This window comes from Puma concolor, chromosome F2, assembly GCF_028749965.1.
Source record: "Puma concolor isolate L17-30 chromosome F2, mPumCon1.1.hap2, whole genome shotgun sequence".
Lineage (NCBI taxonomy): Eukaryota > Metazoa > Chordata > Mammalia > Carnivora > Felidae > Puma > Puma concolor.
In genome coordinates, this window is record NC_141684.1 from 40,373,811 (window position 1) to 40,400,620 (window position 26,810).

The following is a 26,810-nucleotide window of genomic DNA, read 5'->3' on the forward strand; positions in this document are numbered from 1 at the left end:
AAAACACTGCTGAAAGCAATTAAAGAAAATACAAATAAACAAAAACAAATACCATATTCATGGATTAGAAGACTTATATTGTTACTACACTTGATCTTAGCCAAAAGGCTGAGAAGCAATAGAAGACTTATACTGTTAAGATGTCAATACTCCCCAAAGCACTCAACAGCTTCAATGCAATCCTTATCAAAATACCAAATATGTGCTTTGCAGAAATAGAAAAACCCATCCTGAAATCTATATGGCACCTCAATAGATCCTTAATAGCCAAAGTAATCTTGAAAGAGAAGAACAAATCTGGAAGACTCACACTTCCTAATTCCAAAACTTACTACAAAGCTACCACAAGCAAAATAGTGTTATACTTGTATAAGCAGAGACATATAGACCAATGGTATAGAATAGAGAGCCCAGAAACAAACCCTCAAATATATGGGGTTTTGACAGGTGCAAAGACCTTTCAATGGGGCAGACTTTTCAGCAAATGGTGCTGGGAAAACTGGATATCCACATGCAAAAGAATGAAGTAGGACTCTTATTTAACATCATACAGAAAAATTAACTCAAAATGGATCAAAGATTTAAATAAAAGATCTAGAACTATAAAACTCCTAGAAGAAAAATATAGGGCAAAATCTTCATGACATTAGATTTGGCGTTGATTTCTCGGAAATGACATCAAAGGTAAAGGCAACAAAATAGACAAATTAGATTTCATGAATATTAGAAAATTTTGTGGATCAAAAGGCAATATCAACAGGTAAAAAGGCAATATACATAATGGGAGAAAATGCTTGCAAATCATAGCCCTGATAAGGAATTAACATTCAGAATAAATACACAACTCCCAAAACTGAATGACAGAAACCAGACAACCCAATTCAACAGTGGAAAAGACTTCAATAGGTATTTCAACAAAGAAAATATACAAGTGGTCAATAAGCCCATGAGAAGATGCTCAACATCACTAATCATTAGGGAAATGCAAATCAAAACTAATGAGATACCACCTCACACCTATTAGGAAAACAGAAAATAACAAGTGTTGGTGAGAAAGTAGAAAAATTAGAGCCCTAGTGTGCTATAATGGAGAATGTAAAATGGACACACTTAGGAAAATAGTATGGTGGTTCCTTAAAAAATAAAGAATAACCATATGATCTGGCAATTCCACTTCTGGACTTATACCCAAAATAATTAAAAGCATGGTCTCAGGGATGTATTTGTACACCCATGTTCATAACAGCATTATTCACAATCGCCGAAATGTGGAAGTTACCCCAGGGTTCATCAATAGACAAATGGATTAAAAAATGTGGTATATATATGCAATGGAATATTATTCAGCCTTAAAAAAGGAAGGAAATTCTCGGGGCGCCTGGGTGGCTTGGTTGGTTAAGCATCTGACTTCGGCTCAGGTCATGATCTCACGGTCCGTGAGTTCGAGCCCCGTGTCAGGCTCTGTGCTGACAGCTCAGAGCCTGGAGCCTGTTTCCGATTCTGTGTCTCCCTCTCTCTCTGCCCCTCCCCTGTTCATGCTCTGTCTCTCTCTGTCTCAAAAATAAATAAACGTTAAAAAAAATTAAAAAAAAAAAAGGAAGGAAATTCTGACATATGCTACAACATGAAACATTGAGGGCATTATGCTAAGTGAAATAAGGCAGTCACAAAAGATAAATACCATATTCCATGCTGATGGTACTGTTAAATTAGTTTAATATTTCTAGAATGTGATCTCCCAATATGTAGCAAGAACTATAAAAATTCTTACTTTGTTTCTTCTGCTTTGGAGAACAAACTCGTTGGCAGTATTATAAAATAAGAAAAAAATTTTATATTAAGGTGTTCCCTGCATCTCTGTGTATAAATGTGAAAATCTAGAAACAATCCATTAGAGGTAGCAAGAAAATGAAAGACTGGCATGGAAAGTAAATGGCCAAAAGCAGTATCTGGAAACATGTAGATGAAATAATGTTAAGTTAAAATAAAAGAACTGAAGACAGAATGCACATGATAAAAAAATTGAACATGAATCTGAGTGATATAAATTAAGTTAATATACACTTGATTGAGAAACTACACTCATCCTGTTAGATTGTAATCGTGAACTGCAACATTACCAATAAACAGAATTAAATTCTTAAAAATGTATGCCACAGTCTGTAAAATAACCTGGAAGCAAAGCCTGAAGCTATCACAGTAGCATTTTGAATCCTTGACATACTAGGTCACAGGCATTTGAGCACCTGTGGCAAATTAACAGCAAAATATCTGTTGAAATTTTCTTTTCTTCCACCATCAATTACATGAAATGCTTGCAGCTGAATCCTTCTGCAGTGCTGGTCCATCAATGTGCCATCCAGGCAGAATTACAAAGCTAATATTTTCTTGATGTCAATCGTGTTTGTGTTCAAGGACTCTTCCTGTGCACCTGGTAGTGTTTTAACTGTTTATTCACATTTGCGTACATCTTCTCAGCCTCTGAGGCAATAGGTACCTTTTAGTCTTCTAATCTTCAGAAAAGTTGTATAAGCTCTCTTTCCCACAATGATATAGAGGGGCACAGAATTAATTCAGAAAACACTGCTGGCACAGATAGGAAATCAGCACTCAGTTACTTCAAAGGAAGAAAATCGTGTCTACAAACAGCATCTGTGCATCATTATCAGTAAATTTGCTTAAATAATACATTTCCATAAAGTAAAAATGGATGTCCTGCCCTTTGATTTAAAATTTTCTTCCCCTTGGCCTTTTTTAAGCTTTATTTTGGTATTATTCCCCCCCCCCTTATTTTTAGGCACCACAAAAAGGCTTTTACTTAAGCAGTGGAATCTTAATGCCTACAGAATTAAGGAATAGTGATATTTTTATTCCAAGGGCCCCTAAAACATAAACCTTTCCATCAAAATCACAACATACCATAGAGAGAAGTTAAACTCTCTGAGAGAGCAGTCCATGGCACATTCCCCCCCAAATTAATGATAATACCAGCCAGCACTTACTGAGCATACACTACAGGGCTGGTCATGTTCCAGGTCAGTCACTACAACCCTATGAAGTAAGCACTCAAGGCCCCCACCTTAGAGTTAAGGAAATTGAAGTACAGAGAGGATAAGCCATGGTCTCATGGTTAGAGGCTGACAAAGCCAGAACTGAATTCTGGCAGTCTGGCTTCAGTCTGTCTTCTTAACTCATATAGAATTTATATTATATTGCCACTTACCACTCTAATAAAAATAATAACGATTTTGATGATATTGGTAGTGGTAATGTTGATGATTACTGTCAACAGAAATAAAGACGTTACTATCTATTGAATATTTAGGACATACTGAGCTAAGCAACTTCATACATTACCTTATTTAATCTGCAAATCAATTCTGAGATAGGTGCCCATATACCCATTTCTGAAGGGAACTGACAAACGCAGAGTTCATGAATGGCTCAAGTGCTCTGGGCAAGGAAGAGTGAATGTTGAGACTAAGATTTTCTTTCCAGATTCAAGGGAACCTATTCAAGCCACATAGAACCTCTTAATATTTATATTCCTTCTAATGGCCAGACTGAGAAAATGATATATTGTGATGGAAAGCACTGCACTATGCCTGACAGATAACTTGTGGCTTATAAATGGTACTTATGATCATCACCACCCATATTTACATGCTTCTATACTGAAGTATCACAGAGCATTGTATCTATATATTTTAATCTATTACTCATCCTTTACCTATCCTAGACCACAAACTCTATGAAAACAAAGACATTATCTTTTTCTTTTGCTTTTACGTACCCAGTGTTACAGCACAATTTTTAGTCCAGAATATGTACTCAGAACACACTGAGTTTTATAACCTATGGCCTCTGACATCAACTTTCTCCCATCATACTATTATCTCCAGGAACTTTATTTCTAGTTTTTTCCAAACTTTACTATTTCTTGATCATGTATTATGTATCAGAATCACATGGAGGTTTTGATAAAGCACAGATCATCGTGTCTAACATCCAGAATTTCTGATTCAGGAGTTGCAGAGTGGGGCCAAGTAATATGCATTTCTAACAAATTCCCAGGTGATGCAGATGTTGTTGGTCCCAGTGTTAGAGAGTTCAAGCCTTCACCAGAAGAGTTTATTCAAAAGTGGGTGCTTGCCAATGGAAAAAGTGTATTCTAGACAGATTATTCATTGCTAGAGACCTATGACAAATATATATAACAGGTATGTACTATCTGTAAGGCATGAATACAGGTTCTGTGAAAGAATCACCCCTGCTCTCAAGGAAGCGAGATTATTTGGGATGATAGTCTTCTCATGAAGAGTTGACTACAGAGTTATGGACTTAATGAATATAGTAACAGACCTACCCAAATCCACATAACAAAAGGAGTGTTAGCTCTCCAAAGCTATCACTGCAGGAGGCTGCACAGTTATTGCAGTAATTTCCCATTGCTCTAAATATTTTTGGAACTTTTCCCTCTAAAATTGCCTTCAGAACATTTTGGCAGCCTTCCAAATGGTCAAAATGGAGGTAAAATTAGGTACTTTAAAATTAGAATTGATTTTTGGAGACAGCCAAAATATGAACAAAAGAACAAATGATGTAGAGTCCAAAACCAAGATACAAAAGACTAAAATAACTTTTTAAAAATTTATTTATTTAAATTCAAGTTAAATAAATATGTAAGTAAACATACAGTGTAGTATTGGTTTCAGGGGTAGAACCCAGTGATTCATCACTTACATACAACAGCCAGTGCTCATCCCAACAAGTGCCCTCCTTATGCCCATCACCCATTGAGCCCATCCCTCGACCCACCTCCCTACTTCCCTTCCAGCAACCCTCAGTTTATTGTCTGTACTTAAGAGTCTCTTATGGTTTGCCTCCCTCTGTTTTTATCTTGGTTTTCCTTCCTTTCTCCTATGTCTGGCTGCTTTGTTTCTTAGATTCCACATAGGAGTGAAATCGTATGATATTTGTCTCTCTGACTTACTTATTTCACTTAGCATAATACACCTTAATTCCATACATGTTGTTGCAAATGGCAAGATTTCATTCATTTTGATCACCAAGTAATATTCCATTGTATATAAGTACCACATCTTCTTTATCAATTCACATTTGGGCTCTTTCCATAATTTGGCTATTGTTGATAGTGCTACTATGAACACTGGGGTGCATGTGCCCTTTTGAAACACCACACTAGTATCCTTTGAGTAAATACCTAGTTGTGCAATTGCTGGGTCATAGGGTAATTCTATTTATAATTTTTTGAGGAACCTCTATATTGTTCTCCAGAGTGGTTGCACCAGTTTCCATTCCCACCAACAGGGCAAAAGGGTTCCCATTTCTTTGCATCCTCACCAACATCTGTTGTTTCCTGAGTTGTTAATTTTAGCCATTCTGACAGGTGTGAGGTGGTGTCTCATTTTGGTTTTGATTTGTATTTCTCTGATGATGAGTAATGTTACCATCTTTTCATGTGTCTGTTAGCCATCTGGATGTCTTCTTTAGTAAAGTATCTATTCATGTCTTCTGCACATTTCTTCACTGGATTATTATTATTTGGGGGGTGGTGAGTTTGATAACCTCTTTATAGACTTTGGATAACAACCCGTTATTAGATATGTTATTTGCAAATATCTTCTCTCATTCCGTTGGTTGCTTTTTAGTTTTGTTGATTGTTTCCTTCACTGTATAGAAGCTTTTTTTCTTGATGAGATCCCAAGAGTTCATTTTTGCTTTTATTTCCCTTGCCTTGGGAGACATGCCTAGTAAGAAATTGCTGTGGCCAAGGTCAAAGAGGTTACTGCCTGTTTTCTCCTCTAGGATTTTGATGGTTTCCTGTTTCATATTTAGGTCTTTCATCCATTTTGAATTTATTTTTGTGTATGGTGTAAGAAAGTGGTCTAGTTTCATTCTTCTTCATGTCATTGCCCAGTTTTCCCAGCACCATTTGCTGAAGAGACTGTCTTTTTTCCACTGGATACTCTTTCCTGCTTTGTTGAAAACTAGTTGGCTGGGAAATGACTGTTAAATGTGTAGCTTTATCAATTGGCTTTAAAGACAATCTCAAAAAAGAAGTATCAGAGATGTTTACATCAATGACACCTGTGTTAGAATATATGTTTAGACGTAGAAGGTACTTACACAGTAATGTTGATTAGATGTATGTGGTCTAGCATATTTGTTTAAAATGATTTATTCTAACAGCAACTCTTTTTAAAAATAGGAGCAGCCTAAAAGCTCAATAAGGAAATTGTAGAATAAATTATGTTATCAATTTCAGTGGAGTATTTGTAGCCATTAAAATGTTAATTATGAAATCTATAAAACAATATGAAATTTTTGACAATATAGAGAAAATGACAAATTCTTTGTAAAGTATGACAAGCAATATAAAGTTATATGCACAAAGAAAAGAAAGAAATATAGGATCACAGAAATAAGTTTAGATGGCAGGAGAAATGACAGCATTTTTTCTCTTTTGAATTTTCTTCTCTTTATACAACTATAAAGTTTGGACTTTAAAAAGCCTTTATCTTAAAGATGCTATTGATATTTGTCAGAGCAACAGAAAAATATGGACAAGGCTAATCAATCATAAATATTGTGAGAATGAAGTATGAATGCTTATATTTGTATGTGATATGAGTTATCAAATATGCCTGAAGTCAGCTAAAGAAATACTTTGAAAATAGATGGATAGGGGGAAATATTCCCCATTGTTTGAGAATCTGAGGGTGCATATCATGATCTGGCACATAATTCATGAAAATGAAGGTGAGTGTGGGTCCACTTGATGACTACAAGGTCTAAGCCAGATTCCTCAGATTCATTTAAATATGATCAGTGCATCGGCCAAGATAGGTGAAATTATACTATGATAACAAACAGCCCCTATGATTCCATTCCTTAAATAACACGTTTTTTTTTTTTATTTCAGCTTCGAGATATAATTGACAAATGTGAAAGTATTCTCTTCATCTAGTTAATTAACACATCCATTACCTCACATACTCATCATTTTTTTGTTTTGGTTTTGGTTGGTTTGGTAAGAACATTTAAATTCTTCTCCCTTCACAAATTCTAATTATACATTATTCCCTTATTGCCTGCAAAGATTCTGCTGAAAAGTCTGCTGATAGTCTTATTGGTGTTGCCTTATACATAACAAGCTGTTTTTTTCTTGACTTTAACTTTTGATATGTTAATTATAATGTGTCCCATTGTGGGTCTCTTTGGATTCTTATTCTACAGAGCAACTCTCTGGGCTTCCTGGATGCAAATGTCTGTTTCCTTCCTCTGGTTAGGGAATTTTCAGCCATTATTTCTTTGAATAAGCTTTATGCACCTTTCTCTCTTTCTTCTGCATCTGGGACCTCTATAATGAGAATACTGGTCCTCTTGATAGTATCCCATAAGTCCTTTAAGCCATCTTAAGTCTTTTTCATTCACTTTTTTTTTTTTTTTTTTTTGCGTCTCTGACTGAATGAATTCCACTACCATGTCTTGAAGTTCCCTGACCCTTTTTTCTGCTTGACCTATCTGATATTAAACTTCTCTTTAAAATTTTCAGTGCAGTTATTCTACCTTCTGTATCTGTGACTTCTGTTTGGTATTTTCTTATATTCTCTATCTTTGTGTTGAAATTCTCACTTTGTTCATGCATTGTTCTCCAGACCTCACATAAGCATCTTAATGACCATTGTTTTCAATTCAGTATCAGGTAAATCATACATCAACATTTCATTAAGATCTGTTTTATCTTGTTCTTTTGTTTGGAATATATTCTGTTTCTTCATTTTTCTTACCACTCTTCATAGGTTTCTGCACTTTAGATCAAAGAGCTACCTCTCCCAGTTTTGAGGGAGTGGTCTCATGTAGGAGGTGAATCTTATCATTTAGCCTGGGCTGAACTTTTGGTTGTCTCTCAAAACTTTGTGAATGTCCACGCTGCCATCTTTATTCATAGTGGCTCACAGTAGTTGAGGATGTGCTAAGACTTGTCAATATTCCAAAAGGAGGATCTCAGTTATCATCTATATGCAGGTTGATCGGAATTTAGGCTCTCAGACAGTAGCTTTTCAAATACTCAAATAGACTTACTCCTGGGAAAGACCAGTAGATAAGTTTTTGTATCTGCTATCTATGTATTTAGCCCTGAGGAGATCACTGAGTAAGAACTGTTTCTTTGTTTGCCAAAGTTCTGTGGCAAAAGCAGGTCCTGCAAAAATAGAAGTTAAAAACAAACAAACAAACAACAGAACAGATCCAGAAACCAGGAGCTTTTCTTTGAAAAGATCAACAAAGTAGATAGACCTTTAGCCAGACTCATCAGGAAAAAAAAATAGAAAGAAAGACAGAGGACTCAAATAAACAAAATCCTAAATGAAATAGGAGGGCACCTGGGTGGCTCAGTCAGTTGAATGTCCAACTCTTGATCTGGGCTCAGGTAATGATCGCAGTCATACGATCGAGCTCCATGGCAGTGTGGAGGCTGCTTGAGATTCTCTTTTGACCTCTGTCTCTACCTCTCCCCCCTCTCTTTCAAAATAAATAAACAAACTTAAAATATATCTATATTTTATATAGATATAAATATATATAATTTTTTTCTTTATTATATATATATAAAGAAGATAAATAACAACCAACACCACAGAAATATAAAGGATTATGAGAAAATATGAAAATTATATGTCAACAAATTGGACAATCTAGAAAAAATGAATAAATTCCTAGAAACATATATCCTCCAAAAATTGAATCAAGAGGAACTAGAGGGGCACCTGGGTGTCTGAGTCAGTTGAGCGTCCAACTCTTGATCTGGGCTGAGGTCATGATCCCACAATTTGTGGGATTAAGCCCTGTGGCAGGCTCTGTGCTGACAGCAGGGAGCCTGCTTGGGATTCTCTCTCTCTCCCTCTCTGTCTCTCTCAGAATAAAGAAAAAAGAAGAAATAGAAAATTTGAACAGACAAATTACCAGCAATGAAATTGACTCAGAAATCAAAAACTCACAGCAAACGAAAGTCCAGGACCAGAAGACTTCACAGGTGAATTCAACCAAAAATTTAAAGAACAGTTAATATGTATTCCTCTCAAATTATTCCAAAAAATAGAAGAGGAAGGAAAGCTTCCAAATTCATTCTATGAGGCCAGCATTACCCTGATACCAAAACCAAATAAAGACACTACCAGAAAAAGAACTACATGCCAATATCTCTGATAAATATAGATGTGAAAATCCTCAATAAAATATTTGAAAATTGAAACCAACAATACATGAAAAAAATCATTTGCCATGATCAAGTGGGATTTATTCCTGGGATACAAAGGTGCATGTGGTCAATATTTGCAAATCAATCAATGCGATACATCACAACACCAAAAGAAAGGGTTAAAACCATATAATTATTTCAACACATGCAGAAAAGCATTTGAAAAAGTCAACATCATACTCAATGGTGAAAATCTGAGAGCTTTTCCTGAGGTCAGGAACAAGACAAGGATGTCCACTTTCACTATGTTCTTATTAAACATAGTACCGGAAGTTTTAGCTATAGCAATTAGACAATAAAAAGAAATAAAACGTAACCAAATTAGTAAAAAAGAAATAAAATTTGCACTATTTGCACATGACATGATCCTAGATATAGAAAACTCTAAAGACCCCACCAAAAAACTACTAGAGCTGATCAATGCATTCAGTAAGGTTGCAGGATATAAAATTGATATACAGAAATTCATTTCATTTCTATACACTAATAATAAAGCAGAAGAAAGAAAAAGTAAGAAAACAATTCTATTTATAAACAGCACCAAAAATAATAAAATATCTAGGAATAAACTTAACCAAGGAGGTGAAAGGCCTATACTCTGAGAACTATAAAACACCAATGAAAGAAATTAAAGACGATACAAACAAATGGAAAAATATTACATGCAGGGCACCTGGGTGGCTCAGTGGGTTGTGTCCAAATTCCGCTCAGGTCATGATCTCACCGTTAGTGAGTTTGACTCCCACATCAGGCTCTGTGCTGACAGCTCAAAACCTAAAGTCTGCTTTGCATTCTGTGTCTCCCTCTCTCTTTTCCCCTCCCTTGCTCACACACACACACACACACACACACACACACACACACACAGTCTCTCTCAAAAATAAATAAACATTTAAAAAATTAAAAAAATAATTTCATGCTCATGGATTGAAAGAACAAATATTGTTGGGGCACCTGAGTGACTCAATCAGATGAGCATGTGACTTTGATTTAGGCTCAGGTCGTGATCCCAAGGTCATGGGATTGAGCCCACGTTGGACTCTGTGGGATTCTCTCTCTGTCTCTGACCCTCCCTGGCTCATGCATGCTGGCTCTCTCTCTCTCTCTCTCAAAATAAATAATGAACATTACAAAAATAAAGAACAAATATTGTTAAAATGTAAAAGCAGTTTCCAAATTTAATGCAATCCCTATCAATCACAGCCTATCACACCAACAGCATTTTTCACAGAACTAGAAGAAATAATCCTAAAGTCTGTATGGAACCACAAAAGACCCCAAATAGCCAAAGCAATCTTAAAAAGAAGAACAAAGCTGGAAGTATCACAATTCCAGATTTCAAGTTAAATTGCAAAGGTGTAGTAATCAAAACAGTATGGTATTGGCACAAAAATAGATACATAGATCAATGGAACAGAATAGAATCCAGAAATAGATGCAAAATTAAATGGTCAATTAATCTTTGACAAACAATGCTAGAATATGCAATGGGAAAATGAATCTCTTCAACAAATGATATTGGGAAGACTGGACAGCTACATTCAAAAGAATGAAATTGGACTATTTTCTTACACCATGCACAAAAATAAATTCAAAATGGATTGAGGACCTAAATGTGAGCCCTGAAATTATAAAAATCCTAGCAGAGAGCATAGGCAGTAATATCTCTGACACTGGCCATAGCAACATTTTTCTAGATATGTCTCTTAAGATAAGGGAAATAAAAGCAAAAAAAAAAAAAAATGATTGGGATTACATCAAAATAAAAAGCTTCTCCACAGCAAAGGAAACAACAAAACCAAAAGACAACCTACTGAATGGGAGCAGATATTTGCAAATGACATATCCAATAAAGGGTAATATCCAAAACATATAAAGATTTTACACAACTCAACACCAAAAATACCCCAAATAATCCAAATAAAAAATGGGAGAGGCCGTGAGAAGACACTTCTCCAAAGAAGACATACAGATGGCCAAAAGACAAATGAAAAGATGCTCAACATCACTAATCATCAGGGAAATGCAAATCAAAACCACAATGAGATATCACTTCACACCTATCAGAATGGCCAAAATCAAAAACACAAAAAACAAGTCTTGGTAAGGATATAGAGAAAAAGGAACCCTTCTGCACTATTGGTGGGAATGCAAACTGGTGCAGCCACTGTGTAAAACAGTACGGAGTTTCCTCAAAAAATTAAGAAGAGAATTACCCTATGATCCAGTGTTCCAACTACTGGATTTTTAACCGAAGAATAAAAAGAAGAAAAAAACACTAATTCGGAAAAATATATGTACCCTTGTGTTTACTGCAAAATTATTTACAATAGCCAAATTGTGGAAGCATCCCAAGTGTTCATCAATAGATGAATGGGTAAAGATGTGGTATATCTATACAACGGAATATTACTCAGCATAAAAAAGAATAAAATCTTGCCATCTGCAAAAATACAGATAGAGCTAGGGAGTACAATGGTAAGTGAAATAAGTCAGTCAGAAAAAGACAGACACCATATGATTTCACTCATGTGAAATTTAAGAAGCAAAACAAAATGGACAAAGAAAAAAAGAGACAAACCAAAAAACAGACTCTTAATTATAGAGACTTAACAGATGGTTACCAGAGGGGAGGTAGGAAGGGTGTTAAGTGAAATAGGTGAAAGGGATTAAGAATACTCTTATCGTGATGAGCACTGAGTAATGTGTAAACTTGTTGAATCACAATATTGTACACCTGAAGTTAATACAACATTGTATGTTAGCTGTACTGGGATTCATTTTTTTCTAATTAAAAAAAGATCAGGTCCTACTGGCCACTAGAGCCAGGCAATCCTAGGGTGTATCCTCTGGGTGGCAGCGACAAAAGCTGAGGTGCCAGATGTGTGCACATGCAGCTTCCAGGGAGACAACAGCGATGTGGAGTAGGCCAGAGGAAGAACACAAAGACGGTGTCTCCTGCTTCATCAGTCTCTGGGGAGGATTGCAGTCAAGCCCTAGACATATACTTTAGAAGCCCGGATAGGCAGGAGCTTTTAAAATATGCAAATAGGATTCTCAGGGAAATACTGAGATGTAAGTATTTCTATCTACTCCCGCTGTGCTGAGGCTGAGGTGGATAGCCACAGTGAGTCCTCACAAGCCCTTTCAGAACTTTGTCTTTGCTTTTCTTTGTCTCCTGTACAGAAGTCATGTTGGCTTTCAGTGGCAGATGTTATGAGGGCCTGTCCCTCAGGTGGAAGTCTTAAAAGCTGGGTACAAAAGGTGTTGGGTACAAACACTTTGCTCCTCAGGAAAAAGCTGGGTGTTGTGAAATACCTTCCAACCACATACACTCTACTAGAGTTGAGGAATATAGGCAGAGTGTGTCTCAGTCTTTCCTACCCATTTCAGTGAGGGTGTTTTCTTGTTTGTCTGATCTGTAGGAGTCACTAAGCTAGTTTTTGAATTTCTTTCAGAAGGAACTGCTCCATGAGTAGCTGCTGATTCGGTGTGTATGTGGAAGAAGATGAGTTTAGGAGCCTCCTTTTTGCCATCTTTGACTGGAACTCCCAAGATAAAGTTTTATTTTATGCTCACATTACCTATCCATCCCAGTTCTTCGGGTGCTCACCTCGGCCTCTCCCTCACTCTGGGATTCAGGCTCATGGAGTAGCCAGCTCTCCAGATGCTGCTGCTTACTGTGGCAGGGGGCAAAGCACTCTGGAAGATCTCTCGTCAATAATTAATGCTCTGCTTACATCTCCTTGGCTAGAAAAAGTCACACGTCTCACCAAAACCCAATGGTGCCAGAAAGCGCAGTGCTCTTTTATGTGTAGAAAATGAAGAGCCAGAATTGTTTGGTGACCAGGACTAATTAATAATAGTGAGCCGAGAGGGGCTCAGTGAAGACCAAGGGTGGATGTGAATCACCATGGGACTGAGATTAGGCACCATAGAAAAATAGGAAAGATCAAATAAAGGGTGGTAAAGTCATCACGAATACCTCTGCAGCCATTAATCACCATATTTTGAAGAATATGTAATGACACAGAAAATGGTTAAAACGTGTCTCAAAATTGTGTATATACGCCAAGCCCAATAGTATATATGTAAATTTATGCGGCAAAACTACTCAAAAAATATATGAAAAAGTAAAAGAAGGTTTTTTTTCTTTTTTACCTTCCCAACCTGAATATAAAATGTCAGCTTTAATATTGTTTCATTTTCCTCTTTTTTTTCTATTTCTTTCTCCCAATATACCTTTCTAAGTCATCTTAAACTGATTAATAGTGATAAGTAAAGCAGACAGATTTTTCAAAGGATTAGATTCTGCTGCTGGGTTTTGAGGAATTAGTGGGTGTTCCTGCATTCATATTGAATAGTTTCAATTAATAATCTGGCTTTAAAAATTGAGAAATGAAACTTTTATTTCTAAGAGACAATACATTTGGGGGAAAGTAGAAAAGCTAGTAAAGGAATAAGAAACATTACCAAGGACTTAGTATTCACACAAAATTCCACAAAACAGGCTGAATTCCTGTCATATGTCATAGAGAAAATAGGTGATGATAGGGAATAAGTCCCTTTAAGGCAGAGGGAGTGAGGGTGAAGGGCTGTTGAACAGCTCAAGTATAATATTTAGTTGATGTAAAATAGTTTCATCTGGTACTTTGAAGTAGGCAAATGTATTTCTTTACCACAAAGTCAAAGTATAAACAGGACATTAGTAGAATGGCATTTTATAAACATCTGGATAATGTATTCATAAGGCCTAGGCCTAAAGATTCAAGAATCACCTGGCAATAATTCCAAATCCATCACTGATTAGAACACTTTTCAAACATAAAACCTCTGGTACTTGGTGTGGTTTTAGATTGCACTGGAACATTCCCTAAGCTTTAACCCACTTCATAAACACTCTATTGAGGTATAGCCTTAAATTTAGAGTTTGAATTTTAAAAGGAAGGGGTAACTAAAATCATCAAAAAATGGGTAAGCCAACTCTAAAATATTTAGTAATCAAATGGAAACTATTATTTCCACTTTTAGAACTACGGTTTAACTTTTGGGAGAAATCAAAATCTACTACTCCTTTGAATTACAAAAAAAAAAAAAATCATCAAATATCTAATCAATTCCCCACAATTTTTTTCCCTTTTCAGGTAATTTCCGCTTTTAAATAGCAAAAGAGACATAATTTTAAAAATTATTTTCTTAGTTGCCTTGCAAGAATATTATATAATCTAATAGGTATCATTTGCTGGAAACTTTTCCTAAGCAACCTGGTGTAATGCCTTAAAACTGCCAACAGATTTGCTGAGCTTGTCATGAACCTTCTGCTTTTATTAAAAATAAATCACTCATCAAACCTGTGACTAAGTGCAATCATTAATTACCAAAATTTAAACATTTGGCTACCAGGTTGACTTTGGCAACCAAAATTTCCAGCTCACTAAAAGGGGCAAAAAGGACTTGAGGGTTGAATGAACTCATTCTGGCCACTTGATCATGTAGGTGGAAACATCAATAATACGTTATAATAATATAATATTTGAAATATTAAGTCAACTCACAAAACGTCTTGGGTTCTTGAGCCATTTTCTGTGCTAGATTCTGTGAAGATATGCTATATCTGTGAGCAAAACAAATGCAATTCCTGTCCTCTAAGGAAAAAAAAATTTCACACATTTGCAAAAGCTTGCTGAGCACGTATTTCCCCAACAAACCCGAATACCACCCTCAGGCTCTCCATCCTACTCTAGAACAAGCATTGTTCATATATTTATCTCTATATGCCTAGCACTTTGTATGCACACTAATACATGGTAGGCTTTTAATAAATGTTTGACGGATGGATGAATAAGATATAAGTTATTATTTCCATAATGATGTCCATTACTAGTAGATGATGAGTTTAACACAGACAACTTAAGTTTAGGAAAGATTTAACCTCTCTTTCTCGTCTGTGCAGTAACTGTTCTCAAACTCTATGGATATATTTAAAATCGATATCATCTGAATTTCTAACTAAGTCTGACAAAGAATCAGTCACACAGCAACTCCAGAGAAAGCCCAGATTAAGAGGCAAGGGCATGTTGCAGCTCCTCCAAAGTCAAATGAACTGAAGTTGAGTGGAATAGGAATTCAATAAATGGCCACCCTCCATAGGTAGCATATCGACCACAAACACCAGAAAGGGTCCCACTGGGCTCCTTTTGCATGCACTTGTCAAGGAAAGAGACACCTGGGTATCTCAGCACATCATCTATGTGCTGCTCAAAACTAAGTCAAAGCTAAGCAAAGCCTCCTCCTCTGTTCTCCTCCAAGACAGAGCCAGTTTACCACGGTGCCTTACTCTCCATACCTGCCTCTCTAGTCCAGGCTGACTCACAGGGTCTGAGTTGGAGGGCTGGCCTTTTGAAGTATTCAACGTGACTCAGCTGTCATTCAAGGAAGTGTTGATTCTCTGTTGAATTCTGGAGAGGTATAGTCACCATATGAACTAGAGAAACCAGGGGCCAAATCCATTTTTGACAATAACAGTATGATCTATAGAGTAGCTTTCATAACCAGGCTCAGCCTCAGATTTCTCATTTGTAAATGGAGATAATATCTAGCTCAGAGTGTTGGTGAGTCTGTAAAACAGCTTATACAGGATGCCTGGCACACTGTAATTTAAAATAGCAGCCATCATTATTATTCTACTGTTTGGAGCCACCCCCCCTTCCTATACATCCAGAGGCCCAAAGCCCATATATTCCACAGAAGCATTCCACTCATGCCTTCCTCCACAGACCCCACTCCCTGGCACTGCTACAATTGTTATTACTATTGCTATTAGTATCAATAATAACGTCCAACATTTGCATTGTCACTTAGAATTTACTAAGAAGATTCTCATAAAACTTCTTTACTTTTACAAAATCATAAAAGGTAGGCATTGTTACTCATATTTTAAAAATTAAGACACTTTTGGCTCAAATTTAAGTAATTTGCCCTATATCACACAATTAGCAATCAAAGGAACCAAAATCTGGGGCCCCTGGGTGGTTCAGTCCAGTTAAGCATCGAACTTTGGCTCAGGTCATGATCTCATGGTAACCATATTGGATTCCCTGCTGTCAGCACAGAGCCCGCTTCTAATCCTCTGTCTCCCTCTTTCTGCCCCTTCCCTGCTCACATGCATGCTCGCTCTCTCTCTCTCTCTCTCTCTCTCAAAAATAGGCATTAAAAAAAAGTATTAAAGGAACTGAAATGTGAACCAAGATTTTGCCAGTACCTACAATGAATATTTTATGGAGAACACATGCTATCTGTCAGTCTTCTCCCCATGCTATGCCTCATCCCCCATCCCATTCCTCCAATTTGCTATTAGTGTTCCTTTCCTTATGTTTGAAAATACAGAGCACAGGTTACATTTAGGATGTAGTTTTAAATATTATGGAAATAAGAATATTTACCCAAAATTCATCCAGCAAATATTTTAAGCACTCCTCTCGGTTTGGAAGATATGACAGTAAATGTTATTTTGTTATCATGGTTTGTGACTCTTTGGAGTTTCTTATGGTCCTACACTCTGCATTGTTTCATCTTTGAAAACATGGAAGACGTAACTGTTTTTGTATACTGCTGCTCAGGTCAACACCCTGTCCAAGATACCTGTAACCTTTATAAACACAGACCTGCCCCTTTAAACTCCTGATGAGTGTGGATAACTATAATCACTGAAGGTCTGCAGCCTCTTCCTCTCCTGTTGGCAGGGAGCAGAAAAGTTTTGGGTTGACCCATGCATAAAGTCTTGAAGACATCTCAGGAAATCAGGGAACCACAGATAGCGATATCTTTTATCTTTTCTAAATGAGAGAATACTGCTGGCAGATTTGCTGGCCCTGGAGGGTGAGGACTGGTGCTGGTTGACATCCTAGGTGCTCAACTGGGGGCAAGTCACTTTAGGCCTCCAGCTCTAGAATAAGCTAGTTAGGAAGCGGGAGAGGAAGGAACAGTGCCCTCCTCCTCCCCATCCTTCCTCTTAGTGCAAACCTTCCTTTCCCTCATATTTCTCATTATTCCCTCTTACAGCTCTCCCCATAAATTTCTGGCATATGTTCAGGCAAAAGTAATACTGAGTATTACCACTTATGGCCCATTACTAGATGACCTGTCATCACCAAGTCCAAAGATAATTATGCATGCTATTATAACGTGTCAAATCTAATTTCTTATTAATTTTATTTGATGCTAATACCAAAACCATTCATGAGTTCTCAATCTTCATGGTCTGTTGTTTAAGCAGAATGATCATCTACTCACAGCTTTAAAACCATTAAGTGACTTTCTAACCAAGACCATCCATCTTCTGTGGAATTCTTCGGTAATTCTCTCATTGAGATACTTTGGTATGCACCTGCTCACCAAGAAGAGCCTAACCAAAGCTCTTAACAGCAGAAAATAACTCTATGGTCTGGAATCAAAGTCCTTCCTGAAAAATTCAATAAAATAACATTTTATCCATTAACGAACACGTATAATCCATACATTCTTAATTATGGGAAACCTGGAAATTCCTTTTCTTCTTGCACATTTCCTGCCAGGTGCAAAAGAAATAAGCTTCTCCAATTCAGTCTCAATCCTTTCTTTGACCCCTCACAATCACCATGCATCTCTACCTCACCTCACTATCTCTCTTGCTTCTTCCTCCTCCAGGGGTAGAGACCTCACCGAGGGTCAGGCTTCGGTTTTTTGCACTTATTTTTTCACACTCTTTCTACACTCTACTCCCTTGGAAATTTCATCCCCTCCAATAAGGTCAGTTATCAGAGCTATTTAGAGGCCTGTTTCCGACTCCAAGTCTATAATCCCCCACTCCGACCTCTCTTCCAGGCCCCTAACACTGGTTGCTAATCATCTAACATCTCTGCCTGGATTGGACCCCAAGCCAAAAGGATCATCTTCCTGCTTGCTTCCTTTATTGATATTGGCTTGAAATCCTAGAAACTAAGCTCCTGTTCATATTCCCATTCCTAGCTCTGAGTTGGCTAGGATTAGATTCTACTGCAAGTAACAGTATCTCAAAGTCTCAGTGGCTTCAAGATAGTTTAATCCTCTCTCATGGAGAAGTTGGTGAAATTCAGTCTAGGGCTGTAATGACAATCCATGGATCCAAATGAGCAGCCAGAACTAGACCAAGACCAAGATAGCAGATTATCTAAATGACATAAGAAAAGTGATGGAAGGAAAGGTTGTGTTCCAGCCAACTTCTAGGCATGTTACATGATACTTCTGGCCAGAACACAGTCTCATAGCTACACCTAGCCACAAGGAAAGTTGGGAAATACAGTTTTTACTCTAGATGGCCAAGTTTTCAACTAAAAATCAGGGATTTTATTACTGTGAAGGAAGAAAGAATACATACTCGGGTGTGATTAGCAGTGTCTGACACCATTCTCCATTATCTAATTGTTCTTTGATATTTTATTCTACAATGAATCTAGCATCAGCATTGCTATCAGTACAAAATTTTAAATTGTAAACTTAAATCACATCATTCCCTGGTCAAAAATTTTCAATGGCTCCCCTATCCCTACATATAAATTAAAGTCTGTATTTTTAAACTAGCTCCTTAAAGCCATCCAAAAGTTGATTATACACTACTTTTTTTGTCTTATCTAATACCATTGCCCAAAATTGAGACAACCTATTTGCCATAATATTTGCTATTTATTAAGAGCCAGAAAGTTTACATAGATTATAACCAATCTTCACCAAAAAAAAATCAAACCACACAAAAAAAGCAAAATAAATATTATTATAATAATATTATCCTCATTTTAAAGATGGGGAGTCTGAGACTCAGAAAGGTCAGATAGCATGGGTCTAGTCCATATTTATAAGAAGGGATATGAAGCTATACTGTGTGACCCCAGACTACATTGCTTCTCTGCATCCTCCACCCCTACCCCTACCCCATTACACATGGGTAGTCATCAGACAAGTTCTCCTTCTTTATGGCTTTTTTCCTGCTGTTTCCTCACCAGTAATGTCCACATCCTCCATCTCTGTTGATATTCATCAGTTTTTGACATTCAAATCTTCTCCCGTGATCAGTTAAAATACACTTCCCTTCATGAAAACTTCTCTAATTTATTTGCCTCCCTCTACTCAATTCCTCAACAACCAGAAGTACTGTCCTATCTGAACATCCACAATATTTTGTTTGCATTTCTTTAAAGTCTTAATCATATACTATTTTACAACATGGTTGGGTATATCCCAGCTTGCCCATCCTCAAGGCTTCTCACGCCCAGAGTGCTGGACCAATGTGTTTGTCATGTGCATCCCCAGTGTAGGGACTACTGGGTACCAGGCATTCGGGATAATCATCTAATTTGTGTTAAGTAAATAAATCGGAATTTGGACATATCAAGTTTGCTTAAGAATAGGCACACCTGTTTAAGACGTATCTCCATACCCTGTTGAGCATATTCTCTGCAACAACTCTGATGCCAAAATTAGCAAAGGGAAGTGAGAATGGAAAGAATTTATCACACCCCAGTGATATCCTCATCATGTCTTTACATCCTCAGGGTCACAATGTACTGATTAGGAAATAGAAGATCTTGTAATCCTAGTGACCTAAACAACCTTCCTCAACCCTTGTTGCTTTTCCTCCTTCAGTTCAAATTTTGTCCTCTCAGCTCTGTCCCCATTCCATTAACTTCTTGCCCCTTTACTGTTCTTCCCAATTTTCTGCTTAGTCTTAGTCATAAGATTCTAAAATACTGGTAAAAAGAAGAGTAGTTTCTCACACAACTGGTTATACAATTTTGCTCCTAACTGGAGTATTTTTGTTTGGTTTCTATTTTCTAATTTCTAAAAGGCTCATGCTGGCTTAGAATTCAATCTAGATAATTTTTATGTCAGAGTACCAACAAAAATATCACAGCCTTATTCATTTCCTATCACCAGTCCAAAGCCCGAGATCTCATGCTTGGTAGGGATTTCATAACTGTTTAATGAAGAGTGAATAAATGAATGAGTCCTGAGGAGCCTGCTTTCCTTCTGACCCCTCCCTCACTATACTTCAAAGAATTAAACTGACATCATTATATCCAATATTATACTGGATATTTATTTATTTATATCTAATAAAATATCAAATATTTTAATTCAAAGTAAACACGTATTTATTACCAGAAAATGCACATTGATGATCCATTTATTAGAATGGAAAATAAGCATTACAGTTTTTTTTGTCTCAGTGCAAAAGAGAGTGTATGGATGTTGCCTAAAACTAAGCAACTGCAAAGGGGAAAAAGAGTAAGAAATTTTCTTTTAGAATTTTAGGTTTAGTGTCCAGAGGCCTGAGATTTATCCTACCTCCTACCTATTCAGCCAAGAGGTTAAATCTATCCTGGAGTGAAAAGAGACCCAAGATAACTCTCAGCAGATTTGCCCTATGAATAGGAGGAGCTCCTATAGGCTGAACACATTTGCGCACCCCAAGTTCACAGCACCAATCATTCCTACTGCTTGACAATAATAAGTGCCTAGAAAAGACTATCTTCCTACTACTACTCTCCATGCCCTACCAGGAAAAGAAATGGCTACCGGGCCAAAGACCTTGAGAGGTTCTCAAAAGGTATTCAAACATACTGAGCAAACAATCCAAAGGACTGATGTTATAGCATGCACGGGAAAATCAGTCATACGAACAAAGAGCAGGTCCCACAGCTATGAAGCAGTGGCCAGTATTCTCTCAGAGCAATCATAGCTAAGCTTTTCAACTGGGAAAATGAGAGGAAGAGAGAGAGAGAGGGAGAGCGAGAGGGAGAGCGAGATCTCTTGTATTGAAAATATGCTATTCTGGGGCGCCTGGGTGGCGCAGTCGGTTAAGCGTCCGACTTCAGCCAGGTCACGATCTCGCGGTCTGGGAGTTCGAGCCCCGCGTCAGGCTCTGGGCTGATGGTTCAGAGCCTGGAGCCTGTTTCTGATTCTGTGTCTCCCTCTCTCTCTGCCCCTCCCCCGTTCATGCTCTGTCTCTCTCTGTCCCAAAAATAAAAATAAACGTTGAAAAAAAAATTAAAAAAAAAAAAAAAAGAAAATATGCTATTCTTAGTGATTTGTTTTTTTCTACTGAATGACTCCTCAGTGCTTACATCACTCCCTTTGTGTCTTAGAGAATTTTTTGAACTCTTATAATCTAGCACATGATCATCTAACACATTGTAAAAGTACCGAATGTATCCTCAGGAGAGCACTGGGGTCACAGTGGCAAGGGCAATATAGCAGGTAAACCCTCAGTGTGCTCAGCATCTCTAAAAGAGTTAATAGGCCTCTGCATGTTCCTAGGAAAACTATTTGGTACTAGGTTCAAGCTATTAGATCAGATACTGACCTAAAAAGCATTGGTCCAGTAGAGAGAAAGCCTCCACCCTGAGATTTAAATGTAACTCATTTTTGTAGAACAATTCAGCAATCTCTATTAAAACTAAAAATCCATATTTTTCAATCCAGAAATTCCAGGTATTAGTAATTGCCATAAGTAAATAAGTGCACAAACATGCATGTACTTGGATTTTAATTCCAAGATTGTAAAAGTGAAAAATTAAAATACTCAGCATGTCCATAAACAGGGGAATGGCTAAATAAACTACAGAAGATAATACATCATGCAATGAAATAATCTGCAGAAGCTAAAAACAATAAGAGAAAGTTCTACTTCTGGATATAGAGTTGTTCATGGCAGGCCAACATTCCCACTAAAACAATAAGAAAAGTCAAATAAACTACAAAAATAGTTATATTAAAAACATTAGAGTTACTAAAGCAAAGAGGACTATGAAAAAGTAAAATTCCAGAATGAAAAGATTTCAGAGGTGGCCTAAGTATATGCAGCTACCTATAGGGACCATTTGTCACTCCTGAGTTGGCTCACTCTAGAGGATCAGGGAGACAGAATCAGAATAGGCCTGGGCAGAGGGCAGCTGCTGGGACTGAGAAACTAGCAGATCCTCTGGCAGCCATTTGAACTTCAGTGACAAAATTGGAAATGTGAGGGGCCCTGACCACAGAGTTGGTCTCCCCGGCAAGTTTTTTTGTCAAGTTCTGAAGCTGCCTGCAGAAAACTATAAGAACTAAGCTGAAATTTCTCAAAAGCAGACCAGAAATTCTGCGGTCTCTCAGTGCTAAGGATTCAAAGATCTACCAGGCTTTTGACCGAAAGCCCTGAAGGGCCATACTACAAAAATAGGGCACAGTGAAAGTAGACTGAGTCTTAATGAAATTTTAACCTATTTTGAAGCAACATAATATATGCTTGGATTAAGGTACTCAGTCCCTCAACTTAATCTGTGTAGCAGAGGAAAGGTAAACCTATGAAGCTTCCACAGCTTTTGAAAACAATGTCTGGCATTCATGCAAAAATTATAAGGCATAGAAAGAGTTAGAAAAACATATATCATATCAAGAGGGAAAAAATGAAAAATAAAAGCAATGAATTAGCGCTACATGTACTGATGTAAAAAGATTTCTACACTGAGTTGATAGAAAAAACATAAAACTGGGGCGCCTGGGTGGCGCAGTCGGTTAAGCGTCCGACTTCAGCCAGGTCACGATCTCGTGGTCCGTGAGTTCGAGCCCCGCGTCAGGCTCTGGGCTGATGGCTCAGAGCCTGGAGCCTGTTTCTGATTCTGTGTCTCCCTCTCTCTCTGCCCCTCCCCCGTTCATGCTCTGTCTCTCTCTGTCCCAAAAATAAATAAACGTTGAAAAAAAAAAAAAAAAAAAGAAAAAACATAAAACTACACATTTACATAACATTTGTACACATACATGTCCATGCATGGAAAAGAAATCTGTGATTTCTTAAAAACTCACATCAGTGATTACATCTAAGAATACTGACTTGGATACAGTGGTCGGCGGTGGGGGAGGGGGAGTCAAGCAAAATATTTATGTGTATTGCTCAAAACTGCCTATTTTAAAAAGTAACTAATTCTCAAAACCAGTTAAATGTTTCAGTCACCTTGGAAGTAGAGAGATACACACAGCTTTCTGCATCACAGGAAAGGAGGCACTTGATTACAACAGCTGGGAAATTAGTGCACTAGCAACATACTTGCCTTGATAGGAGAGAAGGAAAGAAGCTGGTAAGAGTAGAGGGAGTGGGAGGTTTCTTCTTTTGAACTACCCAGTAGTGGTGACTCTAGTCATATCCATTTTGCTCATACAATTTTGCATCAGTGATCTTCATTTGGGTAGGAAACAAAGGAGAAACTTTCCGAATATTTGACCCTGTTGTGCAAAGAACTCTGAAGTTAAGCAAGGAATTGGAAACAAAGGGTAAACTCAAAGTAGGTAGAAGATCATCTGATAAAAGCAAACACAGACACACATACCAGGCTTGATGAGGCCTGCCACAAGCTAGAGAAAACTAATAATCCAAGAGGAACACTCAAAATTAGGAGCTGGGATAAAGTGTGTGGAAGGATCCCCAGCCAGACCTGGATTCCTCCAAGAAGTATCTCCCTCCCCTGTGTTCCCACAAGACTTCATATCTCTCTTACGAATCTTAGCGTAGTCTTCCTTGACATGCAGTCTTCATGTACACATCTCTGCACTCAACACTGAGGCCCCCGAAGACTGGATGGATCTCAGTATCCTACCTCACTCCTAGCAGAGTGTCCTCCTGTGGTCAATGCTCTACACTTGTTTTGACCTAAGTCAAAATAAAGAGACTTCTGACTATGGTGCTTATCAACAAGGAAACAGTCAGACCTTCAAATTGCAGGGCATCATTCACTGAAACAATCCACTTTGAATTATGAATTCTCTACTGTCTCCTTAGCCTTTATGCTAAGCTGTTTTTCACGGCATAAACATTTTCATGGCTCCTCTCTTCTTAGTCTGCTTTCCGATCAGCCTCACTTTTCTTTCCTCCTAAAGGTGCTAAATGGGTCAGCGATCTTGAGTTATGGGGAACATGCGGACAAGAAAAGTAACACAAAGGCAAACCTTGAGGAACAGTTCCCAGTGGAGAACCACTATTCAGGAAGCATGTAATAAATATTTATTGACTATCTGACAACCAAAAAGTCTGTTCTGGCTAAAACGCATCACAGTAGTGTGTAAAAGGACAACTGCACAATACTGTGCTACTGGAGCATTCCATGCTTACTCTAGTTCACGAAGATTTTTCATTTTTCACTTTTCATTTTGATAGAGGACCAACAACCCAGGTAAAAATTTTCCCCTAATTGTGCCTAAGGGTAATTCCCTATCCCAGGAAAAGACTGCTTGAGGGCAGATAAAGCTCTTTTGAAAATTTTCTGTTCAAAGCAGATACTGTGGAAGAAATGACTTCATAAGAAAAGGTCTAAATATGTTTCTTAAGTAGAGGAGGAAGGGGTGGGACTTTTTTGTTTTGTTTTTTGATAAACATGCAGATGCTCCTCGGATCCCTTTGGCCACTGCTTTCTGGCACTCCCTCTTTATTGGCCTAAGTTTATTCCCTTACAGATTTAATTCTTCCCTAGTGGCCTTGAGGCGCTATCTGCTGACAAATTTGCGGCAAGGCCGTGTGTGGCTTGGCAAATCCATAGGTGGGCTTCCCATGCTTATTAACAACCCAAAGCCAGGGGATCAGTTAAATTATAGGTCTGTCCAGGCACAGGCCCATGGGTCTAGGTGTTGTTGATCTACAAGAAAAAGGAGGGAGTTAGCCAACTTCTCTAGCTGGTCACATCGCACAGACAACAAAAAAGGGAACTAAGGCCCACCAGGAACCAAGGATGGCTTCTGGGCATGACTATCCCAGGGCTTGTGGGTACATACTATCTGCTTAGCACTATACAAAGAATATAGGACCTAGTCCTTGCTTTCACAGAAATTACAATCTAATGAACATATGCAGAACATATGCAGAGAAACTAGAGATCTTTCCTGCACCACGCTATTGATCCTTTTTTCAATACAGCACTTACCAAAATCTGAAACAACTTAATTTACATGTTTATTGTCTGTCTCCTCCACCAGAATGCAGGCTACATGTCTGCAAAGGTTCTCTCTGTCTTGTTCTCCTCTGTATCTCAGTCTTAGGACAGGCGTATTCCATACAAACTGCTCAATCAGTATTTATATATGTATTCATTTAAGGCAATGGGTCCTGTTCTAGATACTAAGGATTAGGCAGTATCTGATAAGATAAGCAAGGTTGCTCCTCTCACTTGGAGGGGACAGAAAGCAAAGAAGTACACAATGAAATAAGATATTTCCAACAAAAATAAGTGCCATTAAGAAAATACAATCTAGCGATCACCTCTGAATCCCTAATTTCCCTGTTCCCACATCCAATCAATCAGCCAGTCTTGAATTCTTTGCCTACAAAACAGCCAAATCTGACCACTGACCACCGTCTCCACTGCTACTACCACAGTCCAACTCTCATAATCTCTCAGCAAGTCACTGGCAGCAGCCTTATAAATGTCTGGTCTTCTTACTTCTATTCCTGCTCCCGCAATCTACATCACACCCAGAGGTCAGGGATTTCCTAAAGTATGAATCAGTCTGCATCACTCCTCTGCTTAAAACCCATTTCCATTAGGGTAAAATGCAATCTCCAAACCAAGGCCCAGATGACCTTCCATGAAGATGTGGTCCTGCCGACCATTTTGCCAGCCACTTCCTACCTCTCTAACCCTTGTTCCCTCTGTTCCAGTCACATCAGCTTCTGTCAATGCCTGGAACAGGCCAAGTAGTTCTCCCTGTTGAGTTGTTATCTCTGGCCCAAGGGGCTCTACACCCAGGTCTCTGAATGAATATGTCCTTCTCATCATTCAAATCTAAGCTGAATGTGATCTAGAAAGGTCTTTCTTTTCTGACCAGTGTAGCTAGTACAATCACTACTATGCCCAAGTCAACACTCTACCGCATTACTCTATTTTATTTCTTATAGTATTTATCACTATCAGAAATTACATTCTTTGTTGTTTTTTTTAGCTTATATCTGCCCCCACTAGTGTGTGATATGTATGAAAGCAGGAATCATGTTTGTTATTCATAGTCATTGTTCAGTTTCCAGTGACTTTCAAGGGGTAGGCCCTCAATAATTTTTTTTAAATAAATGAGAGCAGCTTAAAGGACTACTTTAGACAGTGTCTAGGGACAGTCCCCCTGAGGAAGTAGTATGTGAGTTGAGACTAGAATGAAGAAAATGAATGGATGAATTCTTTACATAATTTAGAAGCTAATCTACCTATTTCCCAGAATGAGGCATTCTTCTATCAGGGCTTGATTTATTGTTTTTGCCCTGGATTCTTGGGCCTATGACAATACCACCAGCCTCCTTTCCCTGGCCCTTCTCAACAGCCACCTGCTGTCCAGAGATAGGAAGATATCTTAATATGACTGACTGGAAGGATGGCTGAAATGGTTAACTTTATGTGTCAACTTGACTGGGCCATGGGATGCCCAGATATTTGGTCAAACATCATTCTGGGTATTTCTATGAGGGTGTTTCTGGAGGAGATCAATGTGAGTGGATCTCATCCAA

The 26,810-nt window shown here is 37.9% G+C and overlaps 1 protein-coding gene and 1 pseudogene across 5 annotated transcripts in view; both read right to left on the reverse strand.

The window, feature by feature from the left end:
- CPQ (carboxypeptidase Q) overlaps window positions 1-26,810 on the reverse strand; it is a 517,628-nt gene that overhangs the window by 311,393 nt on the left and 179,425 nt on the right. The gene's annotated exons all lie outside the window — the stretch shown is intronic.
- On the reverse strand, window positions 24-120 carry LOC147571974 (U2 spliceosomal RNA; annotated as a pseudogene).